A 21,278-nucleotide genomic window follows, 5' to 3' on the forward strand; every position below is an offset into this window, starting at 1 on the left:
TGATGAGGATGATGATGGATGGCATTCTCAAACTCCTCACAATGTAAGTCGCATTTTTTTTAATTATAAGTTGTAAATATAAATATGCATTGCAAGTTTTCTTTAATGGGATGCGTTTAATGTGAATTTCCACACTTGTTGGTCAAAATGCCTCATACTTTGTTTTATTCCCCTGAATCGTCTCAATCTAACGCATAACGTTATTTTAACATTTAAAAAGTCCTTGCATTAGATCCGATGACTATATTTGTGTTTTCTTCACTAACTTTTCCCTCAGTGTGTCGTTTAGCTTCTGCTGTTTTTAGTGCATGTGTTAAATCAGTTTACCTCAAACTCGACAACCAGAAAATAACACTTTTTCTCTTCACTCAGAACAGTGTAATCGACACCGGGGCTAATTGTCACACAGTTAATATTACTACTAGCCTACACGTTATTTTCTGCATAGAAAGTCCGTTTCTTTAAATCCGTAATAAATGCAAAAACGACGACTGAAAATTTCTACCGGTATAGCATGTTGACGGGGCATGTTGTCACAATGCAACCTTCAATTAAACAAACTGAAAAAGCAAACAATTATCAAACACAAACTACCTAAACATTACAATGTCTAGCATTTCAAACAACCTGAAAACCCAGTTCAGTCTGCTGGTGTTGTTTTATTTTAGTAAAGTGATAGTTCACCCAAAAATGAAAGTTTTGTCATCATTTTGTCATAAATTATTCCAAATCTTTCTTCTGCGGAATTACTTCTATGTAGTATACATGTATGAATAAGTGTCTATGGTTATGCATATGCTTATTTTCAGCTTTTTTTTGCACTACATGGAATAATTACTATTATATTCTGCATTCTGGTGGTTGCATGTTAACTGCATTTCTTTGGATTAGTATTGATCAATGGGAATAAATTATTTGAACTGAACACATAGGAAGATATTTAGACAATTGACTTGCATAGTATGAGGGAAAAATACTATAGAAGTCAATGGGGACCAGAAACTGTTTGTTTACTGACATTCTTCAAAATACTTTCCTTTGCATTCAGCAGATGAAATACATTTTTTACAGGTTTGGAACAACATTTTTGGGTGAACTATCCCTTTATAGCTATTATTAAAAATATGGTTACACACTTTTGACCTAGACTGTCTGCTTGTGAAACTACTGGACCCTGGGACAACTTGCTCCGGTCATTTAACCTTGCAATGAATATGAATAAAATGCATGTACAGAACTGTATTAGTGAGATTTGAGCAGGTTAGGCGAGTGTTCCTGTTGAATCATATCATGCAAATGAGTGACACAGGTGGGCAAACCGCTTTAAAACGCTCTCCGAAGCAAGCGGCGTCACCCAAACACACCTCACAGGTGCACAACATCATTGTTTCAGAAGCTTAAATGTGATCAGCAGAGCAAAACATCATTAAATTCCTGCTGTTTCCACTGATTACAGGTCATAAGCTTTTGTATTTGCCTGCTATCTGTGTTTTCTTTTGAAAATGATGATTATTCATTCAGGGTTGAGGCATAAAAACCAAGACTAGACACCTGCACGAATTACACGCCCCTCCAAATTCGTGACTATTTTTATTGATAAATAATTGCTATTGCGGCTCATCATTATTGAATTTGCGCTCAGATATGGAAACCTTTCTAAGATGTATTATAGTAATTATCTCTGTCAGTCTGAAATGCTTTTACATCTGTGGCTTGAATGAACAGAATAATAAAAATCTTGCAGCAGTTCCGATTTCGATTAATTACTTTGCCAGAGTGATTACAAAAACTTTAGGTCGTGATTTTATAGCGGAAAGAAAGTCGGTGATAAATAGCGAGGATGAAGTTTTATTCACTCATAACCTTTGCATGCTTTTTTTTTCTATTTCTGTGAGTTCATGCCACACTAATTATCTGGATTTTATTTTGAACTTGCATACCAAAGTGAACAAAGAACCAATAATAAATGAAAAAATGCTTTCATCAGTTTGCATATTAACATTCAGCATGATTCATTTTGTATTATAACTGCAATATGCTATTGCAGTGCTGTTATTATCTTACAAAAGCATTTTTTTTTTTGTTGTTGTTGATTATAACCTGTCAGTGTATGTATGAAGATGTTACCATGGTAAATGAGTGACGGAGCTTAACTGTAACTTTGACGCTGGATAATGAGAAAATCAGTGCAAATGTCAAAATAATAGTTTCAGATTTTTTTTTTCTCTCAACAGATTATTTTTTTTCTTGTTTTTGCATCCATGCATAAATTAAAAAATCTGCTGAAATTTATTATTCATCTGAGATGTGATTAATATGCAAAATTATGCAAATTAAGATGCAATTAGGCTCCAATTCTCTAGTGGAATTTTCCATTATAATTTAATACAAAGTAACAGAGTAATTGGTGTCACGTGTAATTACGGTTACTCAAGTGTACTTTCAGGCATGCAAATGATGCGCTATATGTTGGTTATCCGATGCAAATGTGATGCTTTAACAAGTTGCGAACGGCAAATGTGCGATTGCACCGTTGCATCCAAAAAAAACCACTGCGTTTACCTAGTATTTAATGCACTTTTAATGTAGATGGGATGAAATACTTTTAAAAAGTTGACAGCAAATTATTTAATTATTTGAATTATGCATGCAGCTTTTAACCTCGTATTAATTTGGGATCTTACATGGACTTTCTAAACAGTCCCAAAGGATCAAATCTGCACGAAGCACCATCTATAAGTGTCAAACTCGCAGGTCCGAGCGACAAAGCCAAGAAAGAGGACTGATTCCCAAACTTTCCAGGGCGATTAACGTTGCGCTTCTCGAGTGCCTTCGAGATCAGCTCCTTCTTGGGAGGTAAATTGATTTTGAATTGTTACATGGCTGGTTACATGACTTGCTTGACATCTAGCCCAATGACATTATAACACAGATGCTCGCTTCATTGAGCTATGCCTTTCTTTTCTCCCTGTATATCCTCTCTCCCTCTCCTCTTCCCGATCAGCGCTCCGAACAAAGACACGGGTTTCTCCTCCGCCTCCGCTCCGTCCCCCTGCCCGCACAACTCTCTCAAAGAACATAATCCCTCAACAAAAATCCACGCACAAAGGAAACTTGAGCTCAATCCTATAACGCACAGCCGTGGCAGACAATACCCCCCTCCCACCAGCCCATCCGTGCCTCTTCAGGAACGCTAAATGCCCTGTGGCAAAAAATAAAATCAGTCTTGATCCCTCCCAGCCCGGCTGATTAGAGGCGTCCCACTCCAGGTTTGGCCCATTAGCGCATGGCACACACACGGCACGGGCGGCCCACTGAACGCTGCCGTCCTCAAGGGCCTGTTCTCATCCGCTGGTGATTGATTGATGAAAGTGTGTGTAAAAGTGACGGTCCGAGCCGTGCTCAAGAGGTGAATGTGAAATCCCAAATCCCCTCCTCAACTTTCCCATCTTGATTGTGATTGCAAGTGTACAAATCAGATTGATTTCATCAAGTTGACATGCTCTAATTGGTGGTTGCCATGAAAATGCACACTTTATGCCATGTTTTTATGCTGTTCAAAATTGTGTTTTCGGTAAAGATCAAGTATAATGCATATATATATATTTATATATATATAGCTAAAAAAGCAAAAATCCTTATTATTCAGCTCTATTGGAGTATTGTTTTTCAGCTAAGGAGACTTGTCCTGCATATTATGTTATAATATTATTTATTTCTCAGGATTGAATTTGAATCTCTGAATTTGAATTTGGATCTCTTTAACATTCGCAATTGCAAGTCATGAAAAAAGTCATAATTGTGAGATAAAAATTTACATTTTTTTTACTTTTTATTGGCAGAAACAAGTTTTCATAGCATATTATGGAAGCTTGTTTCCGCCATAGAATGAAAAATAAAAAAGGTAATTGCGACTTTTTATCTCACAATTCTGTCTTTATTTTCTCTCACAATAGCGAGTTTACATCTCGCAATTCTGACTTTATTTCTCAGAATTGCGAGATATAAAGTCACAATTGCGAGATAGAAAGTCACAATTGCGAGATAGAAAGTCCGAATTGCGTGATATAAAGTCCGCATTGCGAGATATAAAGTCAGAATTGCGAGATATAAAGTAAGAATTGCGAGATATAAAGTCACAATTGCGAGATATAAAGTCCGAATTGCGTGATATAAAGTAAGAATTGCGAGATATAAAGTCAGAATTGCGAGATATAAAGTCAGAATTGTGAGATATAAAGTCCGAATTGTGAGATATAAAGTCCGAATTGCGAGATATAAAGTCCGAATTGCGAGATATAAAGTCCGAATTGTGAGATATAAAGTCAGATTTGCGTGATATAAAGTGGGAATTGCGAGATATAAAGTCACAATTGCGAGATATAAAGTCAGAATTGCGAGATATAAAGTCAGAATTGCGAGATATAAAGTCACAATTGCGAGATATAAAGTCAGAATTGCGAGATATAAAGTCACAATTGCGAGATATAAAGTCAGAATTGCGAGATATAAAGTCCGAATTGCGAGATATAAAGTCAGAATTGTGAGATATAAAGTCCGAATTGCGAGATATAAAGTCCGAATTGTGAGATATAAAGTCAGATTTGCGTGATATAAAGTGGGAATTGCGAGATATAAAGTCACAATTGCGAGATATAAAGTCAGAATTGCGAGATATAAAGTCAGAATTGCGAGATATAAAGTCAGAATTGCGAGATATAAAGTCAGAATTGCGAGATATAATGTCCGAATTGCGAGATATAAAGTCACAATTGCGAGATATAAAGTCAGAATTGTGAGATATAAAGTCTGAATTGTGAGATATAAAGCCAGAATTGCGAGATATAAATTCAGAATTGCGAGATATAAAGTCCGAATTGCGAGATATAAAGTCAGAATTGCGAGATATAAAGTCAGATTTGCGAGATATAAAGTCACAATTGCGAGATATAAAGTCCGAATTGCGAGATATAAAGTCCGAATTGCGAGATATAAAGTCAGAATTGCGAGATATAAAGTCACAATTACGAGATATAAAGTCAGAATTGCGAGATATAAAGTCAGAATTGTGAGATATAAAGTCACAATTGCGAGATATAAAGTCCGAATTGCGAGATATAAAGTCAGAATTGCGAGATATAAAGTCAGAATTGTGAGATATAAAGTCCGAATTGCGAGATATAAAGTCACAATTGCGCGATATAAAGTCCATATTGTGAGATATAAAGTCCGAATTGCGAGATATAAAGTCAGAATTGTGAGATATAAAGTCACAATTGCGAGATATAAAGTCAGAATTGTGAGATATAAAGTCAGAATTGTGAGATATAAAGTCACAATTGCGCGATATAAAGTCCATATTGTGAGATATAAAGTCCGAATTGCGAGATATAAAGTCAGAATTGTGAGATATAAAGTCCGAATTGCGAGATATAAAGTCAGAATTGTGATATAAAGTCCAAATTGTGAGATATAAAGTCCAAATTGTGAGATGTAAAGTCAGAATTGTGATATAAAGTCCAAATTGTGAGATATAAAGTCCGAATTGCGAGATATAAAGTCAGAATTGTGAGATATAAAGTCACAATTGGAAGATATAAAGTCCGAATTGCGAGATATAAAGTCAGAATTGCGAGATATAAAGTCACAATTGTGAGATATAAAGTCCGAATTGCGAGATATAAAGTCAGAATTGCGAGATATAAAGTCTGAATTGCGAGATATAAAGTCAGAATTGTGAGATATAAAGTCACTTCTGTCTTTTTTCAAAGAATTGTGACTTTCACGCAATTCTGACTTTATATCTCGCAGTTGTGAGAAAAAAAAGTCGCAATTATTTTTCTTTTTTTTATTCAGTGGTGGAAACAAGCTACCATAGCATATAGAATAGAATATGTCACTAAAAAACATAGATTTGCATAATTTTTCTGTGGCGAGGCAGGTGTAAAAATTAGTAGGTCAAGTACAAACCCAGGCCGGCAGCTTTTTCTTTTAGTTTTTTGGAGAATACAAAAAAACATCGTTTCTTTAGATCTTTTCTACAGAAATGCCGTGTGAGTGTGTAATTTCTTAATGTTCTTTTATGACATCAGGCTTTGCATTTAAGTTTATTATTCCAGCTTGAGGTTTTAGAAATGTGCGTTTTTACGAGTTTTCCGATGACCTTCTCTCATCCATTCTAAGCATCTTGGGTTTCCTTTGCTAACGAAATGCATTTGTAGGCCAGTATCTCGAAACAAAGCTGCAGTGATGATCTCATTTTCAAGTCAGGTGTTTAGAGACGTCTGTCAGAAATATGGGGATTGGGGTGAGGTGCAACAAAAGATGCACGGCAGGAACTTGAACTGGGTTTGTGGCATCAGCATTGTGTACTGTGATATAGGGCAATGCAGGTTGTGTTTCCTGCATGTGACGGTTTAATAATAGCACCCCAGCTTCCAAGATGCAGAATAATGCTGCTACCTGAATCTCAGCCAAAGCGTTTTTAATGCGTCCCTCAGCTCCGGCTTTGGGCACACGAGTTCGCAGTGGGAGAGCGTGGGTGAGGCCGATGTAATCTCGTGTTCGAAGCGTAAATGTTCAGCCCGGGTCGTCTGTGTGGTCTTTCTCTCTCGGTGCATTCGCAGAATGGCAGTCGAACGCAGCCCGTGTGAAGATTACATCGACGGCTTGCAGAAACTAGGCCACGCTCTGATGTGTTTCAGGGTGAAGGAACCTCACCTGTGATATCAACGATAGGGAACGAACAATGCGTGCGTCTCTAGTTGGCACGTGCCTTCAGAAATTATGTTGCATAATATGGAAAATGTGGCTTGCTAACGTAAAATTTAAGATGTTAATGCTACTTTAATATGCATAGACGATATTTGAGTCTGGGGGGGAAACCTGTTTGAAAACAGTCAGCAGTAATGACGTTTTAAACTCGTGTGAATGCAACAGGATGTGATGCATAATAATAAATTCATAAATTCATTGCTATATTATGAATTCGCAGGTTATGCAGCAAAAAGAGCAGCACTCGTATCCATATGAATGGAAGTGGATGGAGACTCATCTGATGGTAACGTGCTTGATATTGCATTTCTTTGTTCCGATCAAACGCTTAGCAATAACAAAGTGCCCATATTTCCCAAAAGAACTACATTTCAATTGTGTGTAGCGTTCGACTTTGGAGAAAAAGCGACTGCTAAATGGCAATTAACAACAAAAAGCGCTCTAAAGAGTAAAACAATCTTTTTCGTTCTTTTCTCTTTCTCTTGATTGTTGGTTTGAATTAACACCCCAATAAGTGAATCACAAAGACTGACGGTTGTGTTTCTGGCTCAGCTTCTCGGCTTTTTGCTTCTATGGAAGTACACAAACATGAAACAGACATTATTTGAAATATTTACTCAGCAGATGTGTTTTCTCTCTCTTTTTTTTTTTGTTGTAAAAAAGGAGAAAAAAAATGCATCACGGTATAGGAAACGGGGTTGGGAATAAACGCAGTAATTTGGTTCTTCTCTTCATGGATTACTGTCACTCACCATCAGCCGCTGTGTGCGCTTGCCAGTCCTGTTTGCGATTTCTGGGCTTGTGCTGTACCTTGAAATATTTGCCAAATGGATTTTATAGAGGCTGTAATTAAATTTAGTCCACCTTCACATGGTTTAGGAGGGCAGAGGCAGACTCTCTCCTTTGAGTGGGTTTTCCTGGTGCTGTTCTCAAACACTTCACATCCAGATTAACACAGAGATTTTATGATATGTTTACTTTTTAGAAATATTCGACATGAATTCAACCATGCAAATATAAATGTTTATTATTTACAATGACAATAGAACTATAAAAGCATAAAATGTGCTGTACAAGTTTAGCCTAAAGTGACCTATTAGAATGATGATGCATATTCGTGAAATTATGTTTTTTTTATCATCTTTACCTCTATTTCAAGTTTATATGAAACAGAAGATGTTTTGAAGACTGTTCAAGATGCTCTTTTAACATATTATCGGTAACACTTTACAACAAGGTTTCATTTGTTAACATAAATGAACAGGAACTAAGAATGAACAAAACTTCTACTTGTACTTTAACATTTACTAATATATTACTAAAATCGAGAGTTGTATCTGTATCTTGGGACCAGACCTGCGCAGTACCGATCTCGAGACCAGACCCCCGCAGTAGCGATCTTGAGACCAGACCCGCGCAGTAGCGATCCCGAGACTAGACCCGCGCGGTAGCGATCTCGAGACCAGACCCGTGCGGTAGCGATCTTAGGACCAGACCCACACGGTAGCGATCTCGGGACCAGACCCGCGCTGTAGCGATCTTGCAAACAGACCTTCGCAGTAGCGATCTCGAGACCAGACTCGTGCGGTAGCGATCTCGCGACCAGACCTGCGCAGTAGCGATCTTGGGACCAGACCCACACGGTAGCGATCTCGGGACCAGACCCGCGCTGTAGCGATCTTGCAAACAGACCTTCGCAGTAGCGATCTCGAGACCAGACTCGTGCGGTAGCGATCTCGCGACCAGACCTGCGCAGTAGCGATCTTGGGACCAGACCCACACGGTAGCGATCTCGCGACCAGACCCGCGCAGTAGCGATCTCGGGAGCAGACCCGCGCTGTAGCGATCTCGCGACCAGACCCGCGCTGTAGCGATCTTGCAAACAGACCTTCGCAGTAGCGATCTCGAGACCAGACTCGTGCGGTAGCGATCTCGCGACCAGACCTGCGCAGTAGCGATCTTGGGACCAGACCCACACGGTAGCGATCTCGGGACCAGACCCGCGCTGTAGCGATCTTGCAAACAGACCTTCGCAGTAGCGATCTCGAGACCAGACTCGTGCGGTAGCGATCTCGCGACCAGACCTGCGCAGTAGCGATCTTGGGACCAGACCCACACGGTAGCGATCTCGCGACCAGACCCGCGCAGTAGCGATCTCGGGAGCAGACCCGCGCTGTAGCGATCTCGCGACCAGACCCGCGCTGTAGCGATCTCGCGACCAGACCCGCGCTGTAGCGATCTCGCGACCAGACCCGCGCTGTAGCGATCTTGCAAACAGACCTTCGCAGTAGCGATCTCGCGACCAGACCCGCGCAGTAGCGATCTCGGGAGCAGACCCGCGCTGTAGCGATCTCGCGACCAGACCCGCGCTGTAGCGATCTCGCGACCAGACCCGTGCGGTAGCGATCTCGCGACCAGACCCGCGCTGTAGCGATCTTGCAAACAGACCTTCGCAGTAGCGATCTCGCGACCAGACCCGTGCGGTAGCGATCTCGGGACCAGACCCGCGCTGTAGCGATCTTGCAAACAGACCTTCGCAGTAGCGATCTCGCGACCAGACCCGCGCAGTAGCGATCTCGGGACCAGACTTGCACGGTAGCGATCTCGCGACCAGACCTGCGCAGTAGCGATCTCGCGACCAGACCCGCGCTGTAGCGATCTCGCGACCAGACCCGCGCGGTAGCGATCTCGGGACCAGACCCGCGCGGTAGCGATCTCGCGACCAGACCTGCGCAGTAGCGATCTTAGGACCAGACCCACACGGTAGCGATCTCGGGACCAGACCCGCGCTGTAGCGATCTTGCAAACAGACCTTCGCAGTAGCGATCTCGCGACCAGACCCGTGCGGTAGCGATCTCGGGACCAGACCCGCGCTGTAGCGATCTTGCAAACAGACCTTCGCAGTAGCGATCTCGCGACCAGACCCGCGCAGTAGCGATCTCGGGACCAGACTTGCACGGTAGCGATCTCGCGACCAGACCTGCGCAGTAGCGATCTCGCGACCAGACCCGCGCTGTAGCGATCTCGGGACCAGACCCGCGCGGTAGCGATCTCGGGACCAGACCCGCGCAGTACCGATCTCAAGACCAGACCCCCGCAGTAGCGATCTCGAGACCAGACCCGCGCAGTAGCGATCTCGGGACCAGACCCGCGCAGTACCGATCTCAAGACCAGACCCCCGCAGTAGCGATCTCGAGACCAGACCCCCGCAGTAGCGATCTCGAGACCAGACCCGCGCAGTACCGATCTCAAGACCAGACCCCCGCAGTAGCGATCTCGAGACCAGACCCCCGCAGTAGCGATCTCGAGACCAGACCCGCGCAGTACCGATCTCAAGACCAGACCCCCGCAGTAGCGATCTCGAGACCAGACCCGCGCAGTAGCGATCTCGAGACTAGACCCGCGCGGTAGCGATCTTGCGACCAGACCCGCGCGGTAGCGATCTTAGGACCAGACCCGCACGGTAGCGATCTCGGGACCAGACCCGCGCTGTAGCGATCTTGCAAACAGACCTTCGCAGTAGCGATCTCGCGACCAGACCCGTGCGGTAGCGATCTCGGGAGCAGACCCGCGCTGTAGCAATCTCGGGACCAGACCCGCGCGGTAGCGATCTCGAGACCAGACCCGTGCAGTAGCGATCTCGGGACCAGACCCCCGCAGTAGCGATCTCGAGACCAGACCCGCGCAGTAGCGATCTCGAGACTAGACCCGCGCGGTAGCGATCTCGAGACCAGACCCGTGCGGTAGCGATCTCGCGACCAGACCCGCGCTGTAGCGATCTCGCGACCAGACCTGCGCAGTAGTGACCTTGGGACCAGACCTGCGCTTTTGCGATCTCGCGACCAGACCTGCGCTGTAGTGAGCAGAAAGTAAAGTAGTGAAATCAAGGCTCCGCCCTCACTCTCGCAGAATCAATCACAAGCACATGCTCCTGCACTTTTTAAAATGAATTATAGCAATTTAGATATTAAATGTAGGGTATGGGATTTTCAACATTTTCAACATTTTTACACAACTCAAACGGTCCTACCTTCTTTCCTCCAACATTGGCCCGGACTCCACCCAATCGAAGAACATGGACGCGCAATCATGCTTCTGCAAAACTCAGATGTGCGAGATTGCACTCTCTCTCTCTCTCTGTACAGGGGCAGCTTGCACTTACTGTGACTGGGTCATGAGCTTTGAGTATGCGCACGAAGGGGACACACGCGCAAGGGGGATGGGGGAGGGGTGTGTGATACGACCGTTTGATTGACACACTTACGGTCCAATGATTCTAGGTGGTCTCGGAAATGATTGGCTGGAGTTTTTCGAGTCCTGCCCGTTCCACAGATGATTAATATTATATTCGTTTCTCTAAATACCCGGATATGTGTAATACGCTGAATGTATTTGTTGTATGTAGTATGCAGGTGTTTTACTTCTGTGCAATATGAAATATAAAGTTTCTGATTCAAAATTATTCATATGTAATATTTTGCTTATGGAATTATATACAGAAATTTTTTTACGGCAAATATATACTGGTCAAAAATGAATTCAAAAAAGACTAAACTAGTGCTTTCAATGGAACCATCATTCTCGTAAATCACAGTCTGAGCGCTAAACGTGAGACGTTACACATGCACACGCGACACACATACACAAATTACTTGCTGACGGCCCGTAATTACCACTGGTTCGCTGGCCCTTTTGGATAGCAGTTATGGTGACATAATTCATTAGTGTTTGCCCAAAGAAATGATTTGAAATATTTAAAGTGCTCCTTCAAGCATAATAGCTATTAAAGGGGGCCACATGCAAGACTGAAGTGTTAAACGGTTTGTTGAAGTCAGCTGGGGTACAAGAGATGATAAATATAAATTATAGTTAATATACTGCACCAGTGGTTTTTAAAAAAGCTAACGTTGCTGGCGACACAGAAGACTGCATGCGGCAGCCCTTCACGGATGCACGCCACAAAATGCACAACGCCCACAAACAACACTTCACTTTCACAACTCTGAGAGGTTAGTGCATTGCTTATGCCTGGCTACACAAATTTGATTACCAACAACATGTTTTGTACACCTGCAACCCACATACAAACAGTCAGTGCGCTCACAGGGTGCAAATACCCTTATTTGATTAAGAAGAGTTGAAAACTTTGCACTTTAAAAGTAGATTCGCTCTGCGTTCTGCACTTTGTGTTGTTTGTGTTTGTTCACGTAATTTGTTCAAACCGCTCGTTATAACCGGTGACAAAGCCTTCTGGTAACAATATGTTTTTCTCAATGTATTTTTTTATCATTTATGAGCTTAGGTGCAAATGAATAAAATCAGACAACTGTGAAACATGATCACATGACGTGCAGAGCAGGTGAAGATGTCGATTTTTGTTTTTGTGTGGTAATTTATAAGGTGAAGGAAATGTGCTGCTCCAAAAAGTTAAAAAACATTTATTGTTTGATTTATCATTTTTATTAATATATATATATATATATATTAGTGCTCTCAATCATTAAAAAAAACTAAATAATTGTACATTTTTCTGTAATTAATCACGATTAATCGCTCCTAAAATTCAAGTTTTTAAAAAATATTTTTATATTGTAATAATTTCAAATTATTAAAGTAGAAACAGCATAAATACAATAGCATTCATTTTAAATATTAATTGCATCTTTTTACGAAAGAAGGCCAGTATCACCGATACCAATACCATATATTTAAGAAAAAAATATGATTTATATATAATATAAATCTATATACATGAAAATATTTCTTAAATATATACCAGCATGTGTGTGTATTTATATATATAAAATAATTATACACAGTGCACCCACATATATCATGTAAACACAAACTTTTATTTTGGATGCGATTAATCGTTTGGCAGTCCTAATTGTAACGCTAGACGTCTAGCCTGACCCTAAACGTTGACAAAACAGTTTCAATGTTTTTTTTTTTCAAATAAACGTAAAATAAAACAAACTCGAGGGATTCTAGTAAACGGACAAAAAATGTAAATGAAATAAAATATTTAGGTTTAGTACTTGATTCTAACCTTAGTTTTAAAAGTCATATAAAAAAAAACTCAGTAATAAATTAAAATTTAATTTGATGAACTATAAACATATGAGAAATTAACTCTCTACGGAAGCCTCAAACACATTCCTTAATACTATGATTGTTTCACATCTTTTGTATTGCATGTCTAGTTGGTCTCAGGCGTGTAAAACCTCGCTAAAGTTTCTTCAATCATTATACAAAAGGGTTAAAAAAATTCATGATTAAAAGTACTAAGTAAATATAACATTTTAAATTTTGAAAATCTTATTAAATATAATCAAATTTCTTCTCTATTTAAAATTATCCATAACATCGCTGCACCTCCTTTAAGAAAATTTGTGACACTAAATTCGGAGAGAAATTGTAGAACCACACGGTCGACAGTTCCAAAACGTAGAACCACATATGGTCAACAATCTTTTTCTTATAAAGCAGTAAATGAAATTATCTCTTGCACCAACTATGGCACGTTTACACGCCTGACCAAACAGTGGTTGTTAACAAATCAAACCTGTACGCACTGAATGACTGTGATGCGAATGATGTAAACTGTGAATGAATGAGTTATAGATTCTTGTAGTGGAGACTGTTATATGATATGAGTAAAGTGATGCTTCTGTGTTCGAATCAACTGTGTATTATAATTTTGTATATAAGTATACCATCAACCTGTCCAGGGACTGCAGGCGGAAACTAGCATTTTTTTGCTATAACCTGGCACATGTCATCTCTTCTTTCTTAGATTAATGATTTTTTTGTGCATTGTCCCTGATCAAATAAATAAATTCATTCATTCATTCATTCAAACCAAAGAAAAAAAGACATTCTTGACAGTTTAATTGAAATAAAAAAAGTATTAATTATTTATCATATTATTATTATGATTATTTGTGTGATTGTAAGGTGGTCCATGCCCCGCACGTACTCCAGTTTTGCACCTAATCTGGATTTTAGGTTGAAAGAACGACGTGTCCTAATAGGCGCTCCCACCGGCAAGGCCTCTTTTATGAGCTGGGCCGCATGGGCCGACCAGCGCCACAGACACGCCATTCATCACTTTGTCTGGTCTTTGTGTGTCTCCTTTTGAACCAAACAGCAGGAATTATTAAGGGCTTAACACGTACAGGGTCTGTGACGGCATAAGCCTCTTCCCGAACCCGAGCGACCCTTCCTTATCCAGGGTTAGGCAACATCCGAGCCCATTCTTCCCGTTATCGAGCGTCTGCATCAAGCGTTCGCCTGATCTTGTCGATTTATACAGTAAATAAACGATCCGATCCGTATTCCCAGGGAGAGGTGAATGAGTCTGCGTTTGGGGAATTCCAGGGATGATGATTATTATTATTATTGGGAGCGTGAACGCGGTTCTCGTAAGCGTGGTTTTCCGGAGTACCTCGGGTCCCGCTGATTTAGGGAGCGTGTGAAATCCATGGCACCTCTCCTGCATTCCTGGCTGAATCGGTGCCATATCTGTGATGGACTGAGGCAGAAGAGCAGGCAGCCGGGGATGAATACGGCTTAATCTTTACACAGGCCACATGTGTGCGCATGATAACATGGATGCTTTCTTCCTGCGCTGGGTTATTCTCATCCGGCTGCCAGGTTGCTGCCTCGAACAGCCGTGTTTCGCTGCGATATTTAGCTTGCACCAGAAAAGAACGAAGGCACCTCCTAAGGAGGGGGTTAATGCATGTTTTTGGAATTGGAGGCAAAAATTGCTGTAATTCCTGACACATTTCGAGAGACAGATACGGCGCTTTTTCGCCGCAGACAATATGTAAGAGCAACTATAAATGGGAGCTGATGTTTGATTTAAGTCCTTGTTGTGATGGAGATGAGATGAGGTTATTTTTGGGCACTCGTTTGACCGAACGGAGACCCGCCGCTACTCTCAAAGTGCAGGATTCGATGCCTTTTGTTTCCAGTCATCTTTTTTGTTGTTGTTGTTGTTGTTGTTTTTCCCCCACCCTTCTGGTTTTCCCAGGATCACTAAAACCTTCATTGTGATTGCATTAACATAAATGATTCTATAGCGTCCCCGTCTGTAATTACGGCCCATGTTTGCGCGGCCTTGAGTCGAGATGAACCTCAGGTGTAGGTCTGGGCTCGTGTAATGAACAGACACACGGACTCTCTCCTCTCTGAACCTGCAACCGACTCAATTAAAAAAAAAAAACGCAGGGTGTGCTGTGATATTAACACAAAATGAATAGACTCTCACTAATTGAATCTATCACATTCAGTGCAGTATATCTTGTGTGTTTGGACGGCTAACAAACGTTTCGCTTAGATACCACTGAATATAGTACATTTATTGGAGCATGCTAACCATATTTATTTATTTGCATGATTTATGTGTTTGTGTTGTCGTATTTTTTTATGTCTTTGCATGTTTAATGCATGCATTTGTGTACTTGTTTTATTTATTTATTTGATTGTGTTTGTTTCGTCGTATTTATTTATTTTGTATGTCTTTGCACGTTTAATGCATGCGTTTGTGTATTTGTTTTATTTATTTATTTGATTGTATTTGTTTCGTCGTATTTATTTATTTATTTTGTACGTCTTTGCATGTTTAATGCATGCGTTTGTGTACTTGTTTTATTTATTTGATTTTGTTTCGTCGTATTTATTTATTTTGTATGTCTTTGCATGTTTAATGCATGCATTTTTGTACTTGTTTTATTTATTTGATTTTGTTTCGTCGTATTTATTTATTTATTTTGAATGTCTTTGCACGTTTAATGCATGCATTTGTGTATTTGTTTTATTTATTTATTTGATTGTATTTGTTTCGTCGTATTTATTTATTTATTTTGTACGTCTTTGCATGTTTATTGCATGCATTTGTGTACTTGTTTTATTTATTTGATTTTGTTTCGTCGTATTTATTTATTTATTTTGTATGTCTTTGCATGTTTAATGCATGCATTTGTGTACTTGTTTTGTTTATTTATTTGATTGTATCTGTTTGCATGTTTTATGTGTTTGGGATTTTCTTTGTTTGCATGTTATTTATTCATTAATTTGCATGTTTCAAGTTTGTATTTCATTTGTTTTTATGCATGTATGTTTTTTGAGCTATTTATTTCAGATGACACACGATAAAAAAGAAACATGCAAACGCAGCTCTATCATCATCCTCTTTTGAGAGAATTCACTCAATGCAAACTCTGCCATAATTATTATTTTGGCACGTATTTCGCCTTTGCTCTTTGATGTATCTGTCGCACAAAGACATCAGAAATCATGACATCTGTTTGGAAAGCACGTTGTTTGTTTGCAGTAATAATACATCTGCATCTCCTTCAGTCGCTCCTTAGTTGTTCAAGTAGATACAATTGCAATGTCAGATGCACCTCTAATTGAAAAGTTAATTATCTTTCTGAAGCCATCAGCTGTCACTTACGAGGATCAGATACCGGCATCCTCTCGGGGGACCCGCGTTATTTTGGATGTAATGGTTTGGGACCCTACATTTTGTTGCATGTGAACGTTTGATCACTGAACAGACCATTTATAGCTCACTGTTTAATTGAAGTCAAATTAGCAGGACTGTACGCAGTGTTTAATCTCACACAGGAATTGTTTTTTTAAATGTGGCTCAACTAACACAATCAAACTTTCCATTAGTCCACTTGTGTCTCTTGATGCCTTTGTTATTTTCTCATTACTCTTTATCTGAAACTCTGTGGCTCCCAAAAAATATCAAGAGAATAGAATTATCCGGTGTTTTAACTACTATTCCTTACATTTCTGGAGTCATGACACATCTGCAGGAAAACCAGAAATACTGCCTTAACTCTTTCCCCGCCAGCATCTTTGGATCACTATCACAAAAGTTTTAATGGCCCGCATATTTTGTTGTATGGATATCTGAACATGCGATATATAAGAAAGAACCAACTCTCTACTATTAAACAACTATTAAAAAATGCTTCATGCATTCTTTTTTAATCAACACTGTGTGTACGTTTCATGAAAATCTACATTTTGAGCAAAAAGCTGAGAAAATCTGTCAAAGACTACATCCAGTTTGGATTCTTCACGATGATGAATTACACCCAATGTGTTTTCACAGTCCTACAGCTTGTGGCTCGACAGTTTATTCAGTAACATTAAGCAGTTTTGATTCATATGTTGATGATCACATTATATTGCAAATGCTTCAGATTACATACAGTCAGTGTTGGGTAAGTTACTCTAAAAAAGTAATTAATTACTTCTTACTAATTACCTCTTCAGCAGTGTAATATAGATTACTCTCTCTAAAAAGTATTTAATTACTTTTAATTACTAATTACTTTCAAAATCCCATATCAATCTCAACCAGCTGAATCATACAAGGATAGACATGAATCTGTTTTAATTCTTTCAAATAAATACTATAAAATTGCATGAATTATCCTTAAACTGACCAAGAAGGTTACATTATAAAAACATACTTTTTAACATCAGACAATACATTTTAATGTTAAACCCACTATTGTTTTGTGTCTGATCTCATGACATTTCACTTTTTTCATACATATTTTACAATAATGTGTACGAGTACGGTCGTACGATTTAGACACGTCATAAAATGCATACGAATCGCTGTGAGATCGGATTGATCTATACACAGTATTTGCCTCAATTACATCAGAAGTAACTGTAATTAAATTACAGATAAATGAAGAGCAATCCCTTACTTTACATTTTCAAGGGAAAAATAATTAAATTTCAGTAACTAATTACTTAATAATGCTAATTAATGCTTCTTCGCATGTGTTTTGATCTGGAGTTTCAGTACTCTTTCAGTAGATGCGAAATAGCGCCCCCTAACGTATAACATATGAAACACACGTATAACATATGAAACACATGCATGTGTAACGTATCACATATGAAACACACGTATAACATGAAACACGTGTAATGTATAACTTATACGCCGAGGGCGATATGCCTCGTCATATTTCCTTGTCTTTAAAACACAGTATCTACACTGGACGTGATGTTTGTTGTGCCACACTAGAGCAGCTTGATGATGCTGTGTGCGTCAAAGTGAACGTTGCAAATCCATTTGTACTACAGCACTTGGAGTTCGTCAAAAACGCGCCGCCGCATCCAGTGTAGACAGCATCACTGATTATAATGGTTTCTCTCTGCTTTTTCTCGTGACACCGCTTGCGTATAGACGAATCCGACGAGCGCTCTGTGTAGGCTGCCATCTTGTGGCGACGCCATTACTGAGCTGTTACACCGGCATAGACGTATGCACCGGTATGTAAACAAACCTCGGTGATAACGCGAACTCACCCTCGATGACAGCTACAGCCAGGCAGACTTGTTGGGTTGACCATGTTAGACAGCGGCCTCCAATCACAGATGAAGGTACAAACGATCTTACAGATTATTTATGAAAATAGCTTGGCAAGCTAGCTAGGCTAACGTTTGCTAACGAGGAAACTATAAAAAGATCTGTCCATTTGGCAACAATAAATAAATAAATGAATGAAATCAAATAACAAATTTATGTTTTTCATTTGTGTCCATTATTTATCTCTTTTTCACATTGCAACAGGCAAGGGTAAGGTAACGTTACAGCTAGAAAGTATACATAATATCGACCAATTAGTGTTTTTAAGCCATGGAAAGAGGTCAATATAACAGCGGGAAAACAATTATGTCACATAACGTTACATTTAGCTCAGGAAAGCCATTTAATGACCATAGCATGTTAATTGAATAGAAAAAATAGCAAGAGAGGAGATTTTGCTGATCACTATATCACATATTTATTTTATTTTTTTACTTATGTGATTAAATAATTGTTATTATACGCGAATGTCCGCGTCTTGTACTCGCCCAGGAAATCTGTGTAAACCGTACGGCACCAGACAGGGGCACTCGACCCGGGGTATTCACAGTGTTTTCTCTTCAAAATTGAAATTTTACTGCCACCATTGAAACAATTTTTAACGGAAACTGTTTACCCACTCGACATTATACAAGGGGTGACGTTGTAGCGTTATTGACAGTCGTAAATCGCGAGCTGTTTATTCCGGTGGACGCAAGTTGCAACTAAAACAATAGGAGGCAATGGCGCAACGCTACCCAGCAACAGCTCAGTAATGGCGGCCGCTTTCTTCCGGTAGTTTCGCCGGATTCGTCTATAGACAAGTTGCGACATTTTAAGTAGATTCATCGCCTGCTTTGTTTACCTGGCACAAACTTGTCCATGGCTCATGCTGATGGTTTTTCCTATGGTAGATGCTGACCTTGGCATTGGCCTACAGGATCTGAACGCTTTCTTATAGTGAGCTGAGAGTCTTCTCTCTGCAAGTTTTGTTGTCTTGAATATTCTTATTTTCAAGACACTAATCACTTACTTACAGTCAAGACATTGGCATGTTAATTTCACGTTGATGATAAAGCACACACTTCTTGCATTTTTTTTATGTCGCTCATAAATAGAGATCTTGTGTGCTTTCTGTCAATTACCTGGTACAATTAAATGTGGGCAGTTTTTCTCCTTTTAATAGTTTAGGTCAGTGTAGTGGGTTGAAGAATATTTTTTTTTCTGTTTTAATTAGAGGTACTGCTTTCTCCATGGTAACAAATTATTAATGCTTTTAGATACATGATGTGATATATATATAGATATATATCACATCATATTGTAATATATATATATATTTATATACAGTGCTCAGCTAAAGTTGACTAAAAAGAGAAATAAAAATAATGCCTTAATTAAAAAAAGAGAAAAAATCAACCTTTAAGGACACCAATTTCCTTTTGTGAATGAATCATGTGTCGTAAATAAATTAATGTTCTTCCTTAAAATACAGGGTCATAAGTCAGGACACCCCTGAGGGGCAGATTTATATTTTTAAAGACCAGTTATTTCATGGATCCAGGAAAATATGCATCCTGATAATGTTCCCTTGGCCTTTGGAGTTAAAATATCCGCACATCATCACACACACTTCAACACACCTAGAGATTGGCATGGGGTGCTATCCATAAGATCATCTCTCAATGCAAATCAGTAAAAAATACAGCTATTAGGCGAACTGAAATAAAATATATCTAGGTATGGTGAAGGGTGTGTGAAGATGTGGGGATACAATACATTATTCGTTCACAAAGAAAATTTGTGTCCTCAAAGGTTGGATTTTTCCTCATTTTTTTAATTAAGGCATTTAGATCAATTTCCAAAAGATGATTTTTGTATTCTTCTTTTTAGTCAACTTTAGAATGGGTGTGTTCACTGTGGACTGTGTATGTATATGCATGTATATATTAGGGTTAACCGCAGTTAAACGCGCTATTAACGCCGTTAACGCGAACCCATTTTGACGGCGTCAATTTTTTTATCGAGCGATTAACGCCCCTTTTTGTCCTTACAAACTTTGTCGTTTTTTTTCACATGCTTTTGCAACAGGACTCGGCTCTCTGAAACCCATTCATTTCAATGGCTTGCACCGCGCAAAGACGTTTTGTTGGTTCGTCGACCAAAGCGCAAGCGGATCTAGCTTGACCGGAAACAAAACAACAGGCGCACCACACACAGTCGTTTGGGCTTGCGAAACGGCCAAATAGTAGGTTAACGTGAAATTTTGAGTGGATGACGAGTGCGAGACGCCGAAATGGACGCCAATAAGTTTCTGAATGGAAATTTAACTTTTAAAAGTTGCCAAATTCCATCGACAAGACCAAAGTGATCTGTGTGTTTTGTCGTTGTGAACTGAGCTATCATCATCACAGCACGTCCAGTCTGAAACACCACTTGATGAGGGCCAAGCACACACACACACACACACACACACACAGCTGATGCGAATTCTATGCCCCCTTGTCAATATCAGGACCTTGTCAGTATTTCTTTCACCCTTTTATTGATGGACAGTGTTATATTGAGAGATTATTTGCTCCAAGCGAGAACGTTAGTGTGAAATTGAAAATGCCAACGTTGTTTAAAAAAAACACAAAAAAACAACTGCACAAAACAAGCCGATCCACTTTTCCATGTTGATAAGATCATTAAAATGAGAAAAATAATGCGACAAAAAGAAATCAAGAGACATTTAGAATAGATAAAAATGTGTGATTAATCGCGAGTTAATTATGACATTAATGCGATTAATCGCGGGTTAACAATGACATTAATGCGATTAATCGCGAGTTAACAATGACATTAATGAGATTAATTGCGAGTTAACGACGACATTAATGCGATTAATCGCGAGTTAACTATGACATTAAAGCGATTAATCACGAGTTAACAATGACATTAATGCGATTAATCGCGCATTAACAATGACATTAATGCTATTAATCGTGAGCTAACGATGACATTAATGTGATTAATCGCAAGTTAATGATGACATTAATGTGATTAATCGTGAGTTAACAATGACATTAATGAGATTAATCACGAGTTAACAATGACATTAATGAGA

The 21,278-nt window shown here is 39.6% G+C and overlaps 1 protein-coding gene across 1 annotated transcript in view; it reads left to right on the top strand.

Moving 5' to 3' along the window:
* The first annotated feature begins 22 nt into the window (after positions 1-22).
* satb1b (SATB homeobox 1b) overlaps positions 23-21,278 on the top strand; it is a 105,221-nt gene continuing 83,965 nt past the window's right edge. The window contains exon 1 of the mRNA XM_089118082.1: positions 23-43. The gene's annotated coding sequence lies outside the window, so the exon portion shown is untranslated. The remainder of the gene's footprint in view (positions 44-21,278) is intronic.

The sequence above is a fragment of the Pimephales promelas genome, chromosome 12 (genome assembly GCF_988280905.1).
Source record: "Pimephales promelas chromosome 12, fPimPro1.hap1.1, whole genome shotgun sequence".
NCBI classification, from domain to species: Eukaryota; Metazoa; Chordata; class Actinopteri; order Cypriniformes; family Leuciscidae; genus Pimephales; species Pimephales promelas.